Source organism: Typopeltis vanoorti, chromosome 3, assembly GCF_054136105.1.
Source record: "Typopeltis vanoorti isolate ZY-2024b chromosome 3, IOZ_Tvanoo_1.0, whole genome shotgun sequence".
Taxonomy (NCBI): domain Eukaryota; kingdom Metazoa; phylum Arthropoda; class Arachnida; order Uropygi; family Thelyphonidae; genus Typopeltis; species Typopeltis vanoorti.
In genome coordinates this window covers 43,208,211-43,226,040 of record NC_143551.1, presented here as the reverse complement: position 1 = coordinate 43,226,040, position 17,830 = coordinate 43,208,211, and the positions used below count along the sequence as shown (strand labels likewise).

General features: G+C 36.0%; 1 protein-coding gene across 1 annotated transcript in view; it reads right to left on the bottom strand.

Moving 5' to 3' along the window:
* LOC150108083 (protein Gawky-like) overlaps nt 1–1,650 on the bottom strand; it is a 328,768-nt gene extending 327,118 nt beyond the window's left edge. The window contains exon 1 of the mRNA XM_090390597.1: nt 1,497–1,650. The gene's annotated coding sequence lies outside the window, so the exon portion shown is untranslated. The remainder of the gene's footprint in view (nt 1–1,496) is intronic.
* Between the last annotated feature and the right edge of the window lie 16,180 nt (nt 1,651–17,830).

The following is a 17,830-nucleotide window of genomic DNA, read 5'->3' as shown; positions in this document are numbered from 1 at the left end:
CCCATCTGTCCCTATTGCTGAGTTCTTATCAGTTATGCAAACAGCTTTTCATCCTCATTCCCATACATTGCTATCTCCTCTACAATGTAGTAGAACTGCATTACATCTGGTTGACAGATCTTAAGGAGGTGATTGTTGTGAGCATTGTTTAATTGTTTCAATAACAACCACTACTGAATTGCTTAAACAACAGGGAAATATTGTTTGAACAATCTCATCTGCTTCTGACACAAGTGTACTGTAAAAAAACAGCTAAATTCTTTTGGATTGCCTTTAGCCTGTATGGCCAATTTCTTTTCATACAATTTAGCTTTGTGCACAATAGTTGTAACTTTTCTGGCATGTGCTTTAATATATTCCAGAATTCCTCTCTCTTATTTCCATGATATTCCTTCCACCTCATGTTCTTCTTATGGACCTCTTGCTTAATGCAGCTGCACATCCATTTCACTCCCACCTTATTTCTTCTTCTTCCAACTCTAGACCACATTCAGATACTACCTCATTTAAACACCTTTACAAAGCTGCCCATGATATCTTTCCTATTCAGCAACTGATACCATGGGACCAAAGATAGTATTCTTGTGAGCTGGTCATAATTTCCAGCTTTGTAGTTCATCATGTAACCTGTTCTAATTGGAACATACACATTGTTAACTACTTCCCAGGTCAGTATGGCATGATCATTTCCCCAACTCCTGATAAAATATTCACATTCTTAAGTTAAATAGTCTAAATAAAATAACTAAAAAGCTAAATAAAACAGTTCCCATATCTTTAGCTGGAAGATGAATTTCATCGTCAGTTTATACCCCTGCTTACTAGAGACATTAAGTATGTTGAAAAAATTCATGGTAGGTCGTTACAGCAGGGTTTCTGGACTATGCAAAGGATAAATAAATAATAATAATAAATAAATGCTAAAAAAAAAAACCTTTGCCTGCCTATGATATTCATGTACTATAAGTTTAGATCCTTTACGATGGCATACACATAAAAATAAATAAAATGTATGTTACCTAATTTAGTGAGTAAAGGGACTTTTAAGACAGACTGTAAAATAATACATATTAATACATAAAAATTACCGGCTAATAATCAGATTAAGCATTGGAATAAATTCGCTTATTTTCTATCGGGCAATTAGTTTTTGAAACTTTTCTGTATCAGTGTGTATGTATGTATATATATATATATATACACACACACACATAAATATCTTACGCTGAAAACGTTGTATTCGTTACAAGTTCATTTGGACTGCGGAGGGGAATAAACACGTGGTAAAATATTCAAATTGTAAACAAATTTTGGTATCAGTGCAAAATGTTCTATTAAGACTCATATATATAGATAGATGTTAATTTTTCTATGCATGTCAACGTACAAGAGTGGGCACGGGCGAGCACATATACAAAAATTATGTGACTGTTAGGTGTCATATGACTATCAAAATAGATGCATTATAATCGAAGTAAATTTCATTTGGCACTTACGTGAGTATGATGCTCGTCATAGTTACATGTCAAAGAAACAACATAATTCTTCGAGATTTCCCCCGTCGCAAATCAGTAATTACGGGAATTTCCCGAGATGCTTATCGTGCTCTCTTCTATAAAAAGATAGATGCTTGGACATTGGTATACAAATGAAAAAAATCTGTTCATTCTATTAAGAATACATCTGTATTAATATACATTAGACTTCATTTTTGCAAGCATTTGTTTTACTTTCAATTTTTGCGCTTTTCGTATGTCACTCTCGGTTTTGACGTCATAACAATAAACTCCGCCCTTTAGTTTTATCATTTTAAACTGCCCGGAGAAATTTTTTATTATAATTATTATTATAAAAGGTAACTCCGACTCATCGAGAGGGCACTTATAGATTATACAAAATTATTATTATTAACGGTAGACTTCCGCGTTGATAAAGATTATTCGCGGTAAGGCCCAGTGTCACACACAAATTAAATATTAGACAAAATGTTATTTGTATAATATTTAATTGTAAGTAATCATAAAAAAGCGCGTACTTTTAACATTATATTTGCATTACGATATCAGTACATAGTTCTGCTTCAAATAAAAGGACCTCCCAGATGAGTTTGACTCTATGAGGTCTTGGGGTGGTAATAATAATAAGAAGAAATAAGAAAAAACATAGTTATATACACTGTATTATTATTATTATTATTATGTGACACCTCCAGGGAGTTAAAAGACTAATCGAGGGAGAGTGTGCCAACAGCATCGAACGATTGAGACCCTAACTTGCTTAACTTTTTGCATGAGCCATTAGTAGCGCAGAGGCTCTACCAATCGACCAACCTTTGCGTTAAAATTCTTTATTAGGAGACCATTAACACCAAAATATTCCTTTGCAGCTCTACCTACCTTGGAGTTATTAGCATTAACACTTCTAGCCCATTATTCTGTATTTGTTTTGCCTTAAGATAAGTGACTGGGTCTGTACGTTGTTTGACACATTATTATTATTATTATTATTATCATCATTACACCAGTCTCCATGGAGTCTGCAGACTCATTGAATCTTAAAATCCTTAACACCCTCACATTCACAAGTCAATCCATTCATCTACTGTTATGCTTGCAAAAAATTGTATTAATCGTTTACCAAATGTAACCCAACAAAGTTGGCATGTGAGGTTTCCCCACAACTAAGCTACTTATGGGAATTTCCCCAAGATGCTTATCGTGCTCTCTTCTATAAAAAGATAGATGCTTGGACATTGCAGAGCACACTTCTTTGGACATGTATGTTGTTATGCATTATGGAAAGAGTTGCTACCTAGACCAGTTTCAACCTTTATTATTATTATATGACACCTCCAAGGACTCATCGTACTCTACACATCTCACTGCCTCCCCTACTATTCAATTCTCCAACTACACAAAATGATGCTACTACTATCAGTGCCATCTACCACTTATCATCCCCAATAACAGTACTTTTTGTCAGTAAACAGCATGTGTTCTCATGGCCAGTTTGCCTGTATGCAGAATGAAAAACCCCTGCTACTTCTGCATTAAATTGGCTAACTCACTTTCATTTGGAGAAGCTCATATAAATATTCCTCTCATCATAACAAGAATTGAATGCAGATCCTTCCAACTGAAGAAGCAATGTTTCGCTTTTCTTCCAATTGTGCCACAGGTGAAAAAGTAAAAGAATGTTCATCATAGGCTTAGCTTAGGGCAGTTAGTATAGTATAGGGGGTTCAAGCCAATATTATTAGGAGAAAGAAAAGATAGATGGATAGTATGAGAAATAGAAAACAAAGGCTTCAGCTCTTTTATATCATTATATAGCTAAAGACTATCCTTTTTTACCAATTCCATGCAGCTGAACAACCAAAAAGACTAATTGAAAATAAAATACCAGTGATGACTGGTACCCAGGTGGTTAGCCTTATCTAAGTTAACTGCCTGAGTTGGCCTTTTCTGTCTGGGATTGATTTCTAGTCATCCCTGCACTCGACCATAAGACCATAGCAAACTAAGAGGATGGAACCATTTAAAAAACCTCTCATAATCAAAACAGACAGAATTTTATCTCACCCTGGTGAATATTGCATAATGTGAGTGGACCACATCACCCCAAATATTTGGGATGATGTGGTCCAAATATTTGGTAACTCCTAGAATGCTTCTTTCTAAATACAAAAATCTTTGGGGTTGAACAATAAAATTTCCATAAATAATATTGTAAAGCATTTGTATGTCATATTTCTAATTTTCAAATCCATTTTTTTTCTAATTTCCCATAAATGATATTTTAATATGTAATTTAATTATTAAAATCAAAATTCTCTTCCCATTGCTGACAAATGGGGAGAGAGTGGTTATTGTAAAAAAAATGCCTGTTCTGTTTTGGGTAATGGAATGCCCAACACATTATATAATCTATTCCAAGTAAGCATGGCAAGAAGGCAGCTCTAGAATGCATGCTTTACTGCTCCCAGTCTGTGATCTATAACAGATGTCACAGATTGCTTCTCTGATGTTAAAGTAGCTCAATTAATAACATTTACTATGCAATTCTCCAAGCAAGATCCCTCCTGTTAGGGTACCCTTGGAACTTTAGTAAGTTATTAAACAAAGTGTTATTATTAGCACCAAATGTGGAAGTTTGTGGCAGAAGAGGTTAAAGATTTCCCTATACAAAGTTTTGCTGTTATTAATGGAAAGAATGTCAGTACCAGAATGCTGCAGCAATCTTAGAGTTAAGCACAGAATGCTGTGGTATTCAGGAATAATCTCAGTTGTTAAATTAAAGATGCCAAGAAAGGTTTCATCCTTTATCCTAGTGTAAGCAAACAAAGTTTGTGTGTGAAGTCACTTCATGACTGGGCTACTTGTATATAGAGGCTAATGACTTCACATCAATTGCCTTAGTATTCCATAATGCAACACACACATCCTTAAAAACCTTTCCTATAATGCATAATAATATGCATTATAGGAAAGGTTTTCCTACCCACACTATATATATATACATACAGTATATATAGTGTGGGTCATTTTACTCAACAGTGGTTCCACTCAGTGACAGGCCCACCTTGCCATGGATAGGAATCCTCAGCAGTGGCTCTGCCCAATGACAGGCTCGCTCCCACCACTAAGCTGAGCCATAATCTCAGTGGTGGCTCCACTTAGAGACCTTTAGTATTGTCACACATTACTAAAATACTCTGGATTAGAGATAGATGTTGAAAGTTTTTTTCACTTGGTTATACTACAAATTAAAGCTGGCAAGAAATTATATCCTTGGTTTCATCCTTTATCCAAATGTAACCAAACATAGTTTGTGCATGACTTCATTTTATTATGTATAGCTGAGATTATGGTTCTAAGTATTATGGCTTTAGAAGAAAAGGAAAGTGCCATAATTTTCCAATCTTCTAAGGTTTCGGTGTTTTCGTGTATATTCATACTGAAATTTAATGGAAGAATGAGTAAATGTGCTGCTTAATTATTTCGCTTTATGCTATATTCATACTAAAATTTAATGGAATGAATACAGCATAAAGTGAAATAGATAAACAGCATGTTTATTTATTATTATTATTATTATTATTATTATTCATGTCACCTCCAAGGAGTCCGAAGACTCATCGTGGTAGGACACCTACGGTACAACTCCCTGTCTCCATTACTATAACTATACTGAACCTCTACTACCAATCATCTACACTAATGCCATCTACTGCCCACAACTACAGCTAGTATTTTTTGTCTGTAAATTGCATGTGTTCTGAAGGGTCGATTTGTCTGTATGTATGCAGGATGAAAAACCTGAGTTTCTGGGAGAAAAAACTCTGCTACCTCCGTATGAGATCCGCTAACTCACCTTCAATTGAAAAAGTCCGTATAAAAATTCCTCCCGTCACAACGGGAATCGAACTTAGGCCTTTTCTAATCGAAGGCCGCAACGTACTGTCGTTCTTCTAATTGCACTATGGAGGCGCTTATTTCTCACATTAAATTTTAGTATAAGTGTCAATAGATAGGTGGAGAAACCAATTCAAAGTGTAGTGAGGCAGGGGGGGGGGGTTTCTCTTAGGAGTTAGTCCAAAGGGAATGTCTCCAAGATCCTACTTTATAAAAATGATTTTAATCTTTAATGAGGTCTCATCAGTGGAAGCCAGTCTATTATCTGGGTACAAGTAGCAAAAAAAGTGCGCAAGTAGCTTAGTCATGAAGAAAGTTTACATGCAAACTTTGTTTGCTTACGTTGGTTAAAGGATTAAAACATCCAATTTACTGCTAAGTATAATTTACTTTGAAACAAAGTGAAAAAAACATATCAACACCTATCTCTGATCAAAAGTAGTTTAATAATATGTTTATACACCTTTTTACTACTTGTATATGAAAAATAAAATTCTTGCATCAATTCAACCTTTGTACATTTCCGGGTCTGTTTTTGGTTTTTGATGGCATGTAAGAGTCCTGTCAGGTGTCTTCTCCCTCCAGGAGATTGATTACCATGTGTCTCCACCATGTCCAATATATTCTGCACCTTTCTGCTGCATTCCTCATATGAGAGATAGGTCTGGTCTTCTATATTTTTCATCCACTCCTTCTCTTTCCCTCAACACTTCCTTCAAGAAGTGTCCTTTGTAGGCAGTTATGTCTCAGAATATGTCCAAAATAGCCGACTTTTCATTCCATGATATCCTCATAATTCTTCGCAGCATCCACATTTCAAAGGCCTCCAGTTTTTTCACTCAGTTTGGAGAGTGTCCATGTCTCTACTTTATATAATAATGTGGACTTTAAGAATAATTTTAAAAAGAATTTAAGAATGAGATGATTGTGATGGTGGGAACAAATGACTCGAGTGGTGGTGTAAATAGGGCAGCGAGAGATATGCGATTCTTGCTTGAGGTGGTACGAAAGAAGACACAGAGAGGAAAGATAGTGTGTGTGTTGCATAGGTATGATAAAGACGAACTGAGCAGAAGAGCAGTAATACTGAATGACATAATAGCTAGAATGTGTGACAAGAGAGGACTAGAATATGTACATTTGATGACAGAGAGGAATTGTATGCAAGAGATCGCTTGCATTTGAATGAGGAAGGACGTAAGCATCTGGAGAGATTGCAGTTCTGAAAATCAGTGTGTCCCAGGGAGGATTGTAGCAGGGGTGGCCTCTTGTGGGAATGGGTACTTGGGAGAAGGGAGACGACATCAGGTAACACTGAGCCCAATGGAGTCTAGAGGGGATAATGCTGGATATAGAAACAACAGCATTTATATGCTATATACTAATGCGAGGAGTATCTGGAATAAGGGAGAGGAATTGGTGGCAAAGATAACATCAGCTTGGCCAAAGATTATTGTGATCACAGAGACGTTGTTGACAGAAGAAGATATAATAACAGGAATAGAAGTCGCTGGGTACAGCATTTTTCGGCAGGATAGGAAGGGGAAGCATGGTGGTGGAGTACTGCTTATGATAAGTGATGACCTATGTCCTCTAAGAGTAGAGACTTTGGAAGGCAGTGACACTAATGATTTTGAAAAGCATATGGTGTGAGGTAGAGGTGGGCAAGAGAGGATATTTAGTCGGGTGTTGCTACAGACCCAGGAGTACAGAGGGTGGGGACCAGGAAATGTTTAGACAGTTGAGTTTGGCAGGTGCAAGAAGAATGATTGTTATGGGAGATTTTAAGGGAATGGAATTTCTAAAATTCTTGAGGGACAAATGTCTTAGGCAACATGTAATAGAGGGAACAAGAAGTTCAAGAGTTTTGGATTTGGTTATAGCATCAGAAGAGTTGATGATAACTGAGATGACATCTCTCCCACTAGTTGGAGAGAGTGATCATATAGTTTTCACATGGAAAATGAATAGACATGCAGGAGTATCAAAGAGACGGGAACATATGTGGAATTATAAGGCAGGTGATTATAATAGTCTAAGACGTGAACTTGGGGAAATTTCATGAAGGGAGGAATTGGAAGGCCGGGATATCATTAGTGCATGGGAAATTATGAAAGAATATTTCTTAGCAGCAATGGTAAGTTGTATACCACAAGTGAACAAGAGGACACAATTTGGAGTAACGTGGATGACAAACAATATTAAACAGGAATTGCATGCGAAAAAGAGGCTGTGTAAGAGATATAAGGAGACAGGTGAAGAGAAGATGCATAAAGAGTAGAAGACACAGGCCCGAAGCGTGACTAGTATGGTAAGGAAGACGAAACTGGAATATGAGAGAAGATTAGCCCTAAGATCCAAAGAAAATCCTAGAGAATTTTTTAGATATGTGGCCAGTAGGAGGAGAAATGACTGTAGAAGAATGATATTGTGGGATAAAAATGGGAATAGAGTGACTGATGCAGAGGACATAGTGGAATTGTTCAATGAACACATTATTGGAGTATTTCATCCTGGAGAGTCAGTTTTAATGCTAGAGGGATAGGGCGGGTTCGAGGTTTAGCGGTACAGGAGGAGAGTGTGTTTCAAATACTGAGTACTGTGGATGTCAGTAAAACTGTGGGACTGGATGGTATTTCACGAGTTTTGAGAGAATGTGCTAGGGAACTGACAGAGCCTTTTACCTGGCTTTTCAATGAAAGTCTTGCTGTGGGAAAGGTGCCCATGGAAAGGAAGGAAGGTAAGATAGTGCTATTGCATAAGGGTGGTAGCAGACTGGAAGTGTTAATTATAGGCCAGTTTGTGTGTAATCAGTAGTTAGTAAGATCTTGGAGAAAGTAGTGAAGAACCGTATACAGCATTGGGCAGATGAGGGTAATGTTATTTGTTAGAGTCAACATGAATTGGTGAAGGGGTGCTCTTGTTTTAGCAATATGCTAGCCTTTTATGATAAAGTTACAAGAGCATTAGATGAAGGAAAGGCATATACTGCCATTTTCTTAGACTTGGCGAAGGCATTTGACAGGGTGCCACATGATAATCTGATATTTAAGTTGCAGCACATGGGTCTGGATGTCAGATTGGTCAACTGGATTCAGGATTGGCTGTCCGATAGGTATCAGAGAGTTGTGTATGGTGGGGCAGTTTCAAGGAAGCAGAGGGTTACAAGTGGTGGTCCCACAGGGCTCAGTACTGAGACCGATATTGTTTAACCTTTATATCAATGACACTGTCAGTGGATTGCAAAGGGATATTTTGTTTGCAGATGATGCGAAGCTGGGAAGGATTATTAGTAATAGTGCAGATGCGGCAGCCCTGCAAGAGGATTTGAATAAGCTAGATAGATGGGCAAATGAATGAGGATGTTGGTTTAATGCAGCAAAATGTAATTTCTTGAGGTTTGGGAAACATCGATGGGACACTGCATACTCTATGGGAGGAGTTATACTGGAGGAAGTAGGGGAAACAAGAAATCTGGGGTTGATGATTGATAGAAACCTGAAATTTAGGGGACATATTGCAAAGGTGGTGAAGGTAACACAGAGGATTGCTGCAATAATAAGAAGGACACTGATCTGCAGAGATAAAACAGTTATCATTCTGTTATATAAGACCCTGATCAGACCACACTTTGATTATTGTTCTCAGATTTGGTCCTCAGGATTTGAAGGGGATAAATTAACTGTGGAAAGGGTACAAAGGCGGATAACAAAGTTGGTTTCAGGACTGTACAATGATAGTTATGAGGATCAGCTGAGGGAATGTGTACTGCAGAGTTTGGTGGATAGAAGAAGGAGAGGTGATATGATTGAGACTTTTAAACTGTTGAGAGGTGGTTACAGGGTTGACACTGGGAGTTCTTTTGCTTGGTTCAACAGCGGGAAGGAGTGATGACAAGAAGCCATCCCTGGAAGTTACGAAAGGAAACTTTTAGCAAGAGGGTGAGGAGTGGTTTCTTAGCATGGAGGGTTGTTGTACCATGGAAGAATGAATTGCCTGATGGAGTGGTGAGAGCGAGAATGGTCAATAGGTTCAAAGAGTGGTATGACAGACTTTGTGTTTCTTGGGGGGGGGGACCTCCCCTCGATGAGTCTTGATAGACTTGGGGTTTCTTAGGAAGGACCTCCCACGATGAGTCTTTTGGCTCCATGGAGGCCTGAATAATAATAATAATAAGAAGAAGAATCTCGATATGTAGCATTTGGAGATTCTTAGTCTTGTTTTCAGATTTAATTCTCTAGATGTGAGTAGATTTTTCATACTGTTGAAAGTTGACCTTGCAATTTCAATCCTTTTTCTAATTTTGTCTTCTGTCCTGCCATTCTCTGTGATCAAGTATCCGAGGTATAGGTATGTTTGCGTCTGTTCTAATTTATTTCCTTTTATATTAATGCATATTTTTGGTATTTCCTTTTCTTTTGAAATTGTCATAATTTTTGTCTTTTTAAAGTTGAAACTGAGGCCATACTGTTCGTTGTATTTGAGGGCTTCATCTATAAGAGTCTTGAGGTCATATTTGTTTTCAGTTAGAAGAACCGTGTCATCTGCATGCATATCTTAGGTTATTAATATTTCTGCCCCCTACAGTTATTCCTTTGAGGTTACTAACTTTATTAAATATTTCTTCTGTGTGCAAGTTAAAGAGAATCGGAGACAAGACACAGCCTTTGTCTCGCACCTTTCTGAACTGGGAATTCTTCTGAGGTCTCTCTATTTATTCTCAAAAGATGCAGTCTGTTCCCAGTAAAGATAGTTATTAGCCTAATGTCTTTTCAATCCATGCCTATGAAAGGATTTCACTTAATTGCTCTTGTTGAACATTGTCGAATGCCTTTTTGTAATCTATGAAGCAGAGGTACACATCTTTTTGTTTTTCTAGATATCTTTCTATGATGGTTTTGATGTTGAAAATACCTTCTCTTGTACGTACATTTTCCTTGAAGCCACTTTGTGTATCATTTATTTCTATATTTATTTTTCTTTTATTTCTTTCAAGAATAACGTATAGGAGGACTTTTGATACTTGTCTGATGAGGCTAATTTTCCTGAACTCTTCACATCTTGTAGCTTTTGTTTTTTTGGGAATTGGAACAAAAATCGAATGATTAATATCTTTAGGTAGAAATCCAGTCTCGTATATCTTATTACATAATTTTGTTAGAAATTTCAGTCCTCCTTCATCGAGAGCCTTCAACCATTCTGCCAAGATATTATCTATTCCTGCAGCTTTATGTGGTTTAGTTTTCTGATGGCATTTTCAACTTCACAAAGTAAAATGGGTGGTCTTTCTAAATCAGTCTGTTCAGGAATGTTATTTCTTTGTTGCTCATATAATTTCCTTGTGTATTCAATCCATCTTTCCATGATTTCTTTTTTATCCATTAGAATATAGTCTCTTGCAGTGCCGTAATGAGGGCATGGTGAAAGAGGCACCCACCATGGGCGCAACTAGGTTTGGGGTGCAAAATGTAAAAAATAAAAATAAATAAATAGATATAAAAGTCTGCTATTTTATATTGTATTTTTAAATTTCGGCAATACGTCACTTTACACATAAATTCTGCAACTCATTTTGATGGGGTTAATAGTAAGTATTTAACATATTGCATTTAGTAAAATTTAACTTGTTACATTTAAATTTTTCAAAATTTATGTCATTTTTGGGTTGGGGAGGCACAAGTTAGACACTTGCCACAGGTGCTTCATACCCTCATTACTGTATGGGTCTCTCGAGTCTCTAATTATACTTGCGTGATTTACTGTATTTGTTCTGCTTGTCATTTCTCTGATCTTTTCATACATTTCTCTGCTTCTGTGTTTTCTATCAAGGTTTTCTAGGTCTGTACATTTATTCTTAATCCATTCCTCTTTCGCTTTCCTGCATTCTTTTTTTATTTCTTTAGTCATGCTTTTATATTCAGGTTTGTTCTTTAACTTTTTTCTTTGTTCCATCAACTCTTTATATTTTTTCATTTATCCAAGGTTTATTTCTTTTCCTTTTTAATTGTGGGAGTATATTTTTGGCTGCTTTGTTGATGCTATTCTTGAATGTTTGCCAGTTCATGTTAATTTCATCAATTGGTATTCTATTTTCTGTGTGAGTTGTGATGTCAAGCTTGTTAAGGGATTTTGTGAATTCTTTTATAAAGCAGTCTTTAACTTCTTGGTTGTTAAGTGAGTCTGAATTATAAGTTTCTCTTATGAATGGTTGGCTTGGTATCTTAAATTTTATTTTGATTTTTGCAATCACTGGGTTGTGGTCCAATCCTATGTCTGCTCCAGGATATGTTTTTGTTTGTGTTATTGTATTTTGGAATCTTTTACTTATTATTATATAGTCAATTTGGTTTCTATAGATGTCCCTAGGGTTTTTCTAAGTATAGTCTTCTGGGGGGATGTTTAAATAGTGAATAGGTAATTATTCAGTGATTATTAATATTTCACCTCTTTCATTTCTGATTCCAAGCCCTTGGGTTCCCAATCAAAATGAGATTTTTTCTGAGCCCACATCATTATAAAAATATCATATGACTTAGCACTAGAGATTGCAGTTTGGATGTGTTCATAAAATTGTTCCAACTCTTCATCTGGGTGGTCTTGGGTTGGTGCATATGCTTGGATAATATACAAGTTGAATGGTTGTGCAGTTATTTTGCTGTTATGATTCTGTCATTTATGGGCCAATATCCATGTAGAGATTTTGCAACTCTATTACTTAGGACAAGCGCTACTCCATTAAGGTGTAAGTTACTGCCAGAGTAGATTATAGTGTGATTTTTTCTTCTTATTACCTGTATCTGTCCACCTCACTTCACTGATACCTGCAATATCACCCTTCATCACTTCTAATTCCTGGAGTAAGTTGTCTAATTTACCAGCCTCGTAGAGTGTTCTGACATTCCATGTTACTATTCCCTGTAGTTACAAGAGCTGATGGTTGCAGGGGTCTCAACCACATCTCTAACTTCATATTGTGACATGGTTTGTTTCATGGTTGACAACAGATAAATATGTGGTGAGGCTCCAATCTCTTGTGGTCCTTTGTGGATGTCAGGAGTGTGCCCTCGATGTGCCGCACATCTTGCTGGCATGCCCTTGATCAGTCAACGTTGGTGGACGCTTGTCCTAGGAATGAGTGGCTTTGCTTGATGGTAAGCTTTTGCTTATATCAAAGGTAGAAACCCTGTTGAGTATCTTGAGTGATCAAGAGCTAATGAGTTGGATTGATCATCAGTGAGGGTCATCTGATCCCTCATGATCATCTGGTCATCAGTGAGGTTACAGTGATCTGAAGGATCATCTAGTTTTTGGGGAAGACCTCATTACTTAAAAAGAGATCAAAACCAATCTGGGTGATCATAAGACATTTCAATATGTATGTCCTAAAGGAAGTGTGCTTTGCATTATGGGATACCAAGGCAATTGAAGTGGATTCACTCCTCTTTATATAAGTTGCTTGGTCATGATGTCCAAATTTTGTTTGCTCACACTTAGATAAAGGAGTAAACAAGAATGCAATTTTTTGTCAAGTATAATTTGTAATCAAGTGAAAAAACTTTGTATTACTATTGCTATTACATGATACCTTGAAGGAGTCCAAAGATTCATCAAGGGAGTATAAATAATAAATTACACGATAACCACAGTAATTAACTTTAATGAAATGAAAGTACAGATATTTCGTACTGAAATTAACAGTGCATCATCAGTGTGTAGAAACAAGCAATCAAAGGGACAGGATTGCAAAGTACATACAACAGTCAGTGATTTACCAATTAAAAACTGTTGCAGCTTGCTAGAAATTAGTATTAATAAATAATATTATTAAAAATATTATTAAACAACTATTTTTGATGGTTACATAAGATAAGAATCTCCCAAACTTATGGGAGAGAGAGAGAGACAATCATTCCGATTCAGATTTGGCCGATGTAAAAGGTCTTTACAACTGTCTTTGAAAAGGCGCTCATATTTAAACCTGCATCTATGGAGAAGACGAGCGTTATCCCACTGGATGTTACGTTTAGTGTCAATACTATGTTGTGCCAGACCAGACTTTTGAGGTTTCATGTATTCGATATAATACTGATGTTCTTTAATTCTTTTTTCTACAGAATGGCCTACTTGTCCAAAGTATGTTAGATTACATTCACGCAGTATCTGGTAAACACCAGCTAATGATAGAGGTGCCAGTTTGTCTTTTGTAAATGGCAACAGATGAGAAATGTTTGGGAGATTCTTATCTTATGTAACCATCAAAAATAGTTGTTTAATAATATTTTTAATAATATTATTTATTAATACCAATTTCTAGCACACTGCAACAGTTTTTAATTGGTAAACCACCGATTGCTGTATGTACTTTTTTAAATAACGAAACCTGTGGTGCGTTCATAATTAGAAGAAACACACGTATAAACCACAGTGAAAATTATTTAATTGTAAATATTTCATCCTAAGTATCTTAGGACATCATCAGTACAGTATTTAAACAAAATTAGGAATAACATACAGTTAGGGCGCATGATTACAATAGAATCTCATGAAAACGTGCATAACGTGCTAAAGTAGTACAAAAAAAAAAAAAAAAGAAAAGAAACGTTAATTATTTAACACAATTTTGTATGATAATTTCCCATACTTTAGGAATAGTAAGAACGTCGTTGCGGTTTAGGTTTGGTCTGTGTAGTAGGGCTTCAGAACTTTCTTTGTATAAACGTTCATGTTTAAATAAAGATCTATGTAAAAGTTTAGCCTTTTCCCAATGGATCCTATGGTTTGGATTTTCAATTCCGTGTTGAGAGAGGCCAGATTTCTGCGGTTTAAGAAGACGAATGTGGTCTTGATGTTCCGAGATACATTTCTGAACAGACCTACCTGTCTGTCCAAAGTAAGATAATTTGCATGAGCATGGAATCTCAAACACCAGGTAACATCAAGGGTGAGAATTTGTCCTTAGGAGAAGGTAATAAGTTGGAAATTTGGTTGATAAGTTTGTAAGTAGTGGCAAAATTGTATTTCTTCATAATTTTAGAAAGACGTTCTGAGATGCCTTTAACGTAAGGTATGGGAATCCTATGCACTTCTTCCTGTCTGGTTTGATGTATGCAGAAGTGACTGATGATTTTTTGAGTTGTTTTAGGATTATATCCATTTAGGATGGCTGTATTTTTGATAACTTCTAATTCCTGGTTTAAAGATTCTACAGAGGAGCAGAATTTGTGTGCTCTGGAAACTAGTGATTTAATAATGCCAGATTTCTGAGATGGATGATGAGCAGAAGAATTGTGAATGTAGCGACCTGAGAATGTAGGCTTGCGAAAGACGGACGTGGCGATGGAACCGTCTTCTTTTCTTTGGATGTGTAAATCCAAAAAAGAGATACCCTGTGGAGATTCTTTTTCTAACGTAAAGTTGATGTGATGATGAAGAAGGTTAATTTTATCTAGAAACAGTTGTAATTCAGGTTCGGGATGATTCCAGACTGCAAATACGTCATCGACATATCTTAGCCAAATTTTTGGTTTGGGTTCAAAAGTGAATATTTTTTCCTCAAGGTGCTCTAGAAACAAATTTGCTAGGTTTGGTGATAAAGGAGATCCCATTGCTGTTCCTTCCTCTTGCTTGTAAATTTGACCTTTCCAGGTGAAGTAACCTGATGCAATAACAAACTTGAACAATTCAACTATATCAGACGGAAATTTTTGAGTTAGTAATTCTATTGTTTCTTTATGGAGAATGTTTGTGAAGAGGGAGACAATGTCGAAGCTGATTAACAAGTCAGTTTTTGATAGTTGAATGTCTTTAATTTTTGTGTGAAACTCAGTAGAATTTTTGATTGAAGAGACTGAGTGGCCTATGTGAGGGCGGAGAAGGTTAGATAAGAATCTTGATAGCTTGTACATTGGACAGCTGATACAGTCTACGACGGGTCTAAGTGGAACATTAGTTTTGTGTAGCTTAGGTAAGCCATAAATTCTAGGAGGTCTTGCATGGTATGTCTTAAGTTTTTTTATTGTTTCTTCATCTAAGGAGGAAGTTTCATTAAGTAGCTTATTTAATTTTCTGAGTTGACGATTCGTAGGATCAAAATCCAATTTGGAGTAAGTATTTCGATCTCGAAGAAGTAAATTCATTTTTCGGTCATATGAATTGGTATCAAGAGCCACAGTGGTATTTCCTTTATCAGCTCTAGTAATGATTAAATTTTTGTTACGTTTTAAGGAAATAATAGCTTTCAATTCCGACGGTGGGATATTTAATTCTGAAGGTTTGGCATTGTAGATCACTTTAGCTATTTCGAAACGAAGTTTGTTGGCTTCAATACTGGAGAGATGCTTGATGTTTCTTTCTATGTTATGTATAAAGTCTAAATATGGGAAACACTTTGGTGAAATCGCAAATTTATGGCCTCTTGCTAGAACATTTAATTCATCTTTTGTTAGTTGACGGTTAGATAAATTGACTACCCATTTTTCTGTTGGTAATTTGTTAGTGATCTTTTTTGATCAATTTAATAGATTAAGGTATTTAATATGTAGAGCACTATTGCTTTTATCAAAAGCTTTTTTTCCCGAATTCTTGGAGACAGTTATAATTAATTGTAGCAATTCTTGATTTAACGTATTTGACAAATCTGTTTCTAGTTCTGTAATATTTAAATTGTTTGTTGCTAGTTCATGCTTAGATACTCGTAACTGATTGAGTAGTAAGGAATGACTTGCTTTTTGATAGATTTTATGGGCACCTGGAGATTTGATGGTTTCTTTCAGTTTTGCAAAGGTTGGAATAAGATTATCACATCTGCACTTTTTTAAAAAAGATATTCTAGCTCATAGCTTACCCTGTTTTAATTGCAGTTTTCCTAGTAAGTTTGTCTTCTGCGCTGTCATTTCCCCGTGAAGGAATAAAACTTTTTTAAATAACGAAACCTGTGGTGCGTTCATAATTAGAAGAAACACACGTATAAACCACAGTGAAAATTATTTAATTGTAAATATTTCATCCTAAGTATCTTAGGACATCATCAGTACAGTATTTAAACAAAATTAGTAATAACATACAGTTAGGGTGCATGATTACAACTCAGTCTCTTCAATCAAAAATTCTACTGAGTTTCACACAAAAATTAAAGACATTCAACTATCAAAAACTGACTTGTTAATCAGCTTCGACATTGTCTCCCTCTTCACAAACATTCCCCATAAAGAAACAATAGAATTACTAACTCAAAAATTTCTGTCTGATATAGTTGAATTGTTCAAGTTTGTTATTGCATCAGGTTACTTCACCTGGAAAGGTCAAATTTACAAGCAAGAGGAAGGAACAGCAATGGGATCTCCTTTATCACCAAACCTAGCAAATTTGTTTCTAGAGCACCTTGAGGAAAAAATATTCACTTTTGAACCCAAACCAAAAATTTGGCTAAGATATGTCGATAACGTATTTGCAGTCTGGAATCATCCCGAACCTGAATTACAACTGATTCTAGATAAAATTAACCTTCTTCATCATCACATCAACTTTACGTTAGAAAAAGAATCTCCACAGGGTATCTCTTTTTTGGATTTACACATCCAAAGAAAAGGAGACGGTTCTATCGCCACGTCCGTCTTTCGCAAGCCTACATTCTCAGGTCGCTACATTCACAATTCTTCTGCTCATCATCCATCTCAGAAATCTGGCATTATTAAATCACTAGTTTCCAGAGCACACAAATTCTGCTCCTCTGTAGAATCTTTAAACCAGGAATTAGAAGTTATCAAAAATACAGCCATCCTAAATGGATATAATCCCAAAACAACTCAAAAAATCATCAGTCACTTCTGCATACATCAAACCAGACAGGAAGAAGTGCATAGGATTCCCATACCTTACGTTAAAGGCATCTCAGAACGTCTTTCTAAAATTATGATGAAATACAATTTTGCCACTACTTACAAACCTATCAACCATATTTACAACTTATTACCTTCTCCTAAGGACAAATTCTCACCCTTGATGTTACCTGGTGTTTATGAGATTCCATGCTCATGCAAATTATCTTACTTTGGACAGACAGGTAGGTCTATTCAGAAATGCATCTTGGAACATCAAGACCACATTCGTCTTCTTAAACCGCAGAAATCTGGCCTCTCTCAACACAGAATTGAAATTCCAAACCATAGGATCCATTGGGAAAAGGCTAAACTTTTACATAGATCTTTATTTAAACATGAACGTTTATACAAAGAAAGTTCTGAAGCCCTACTACACAGACCAAACCTAAACCGCAATGACGTTCTTACTATTCCTAAAGTATGGGAAATTATCATACAAAATTGTGTTAAATAATTGACGTTTCTTTTTTTTTTTTTTTTTTTGTACTACTTTAGCACGTTATGCACGTTTTCATGAGATTCTATTGTAATCATGCA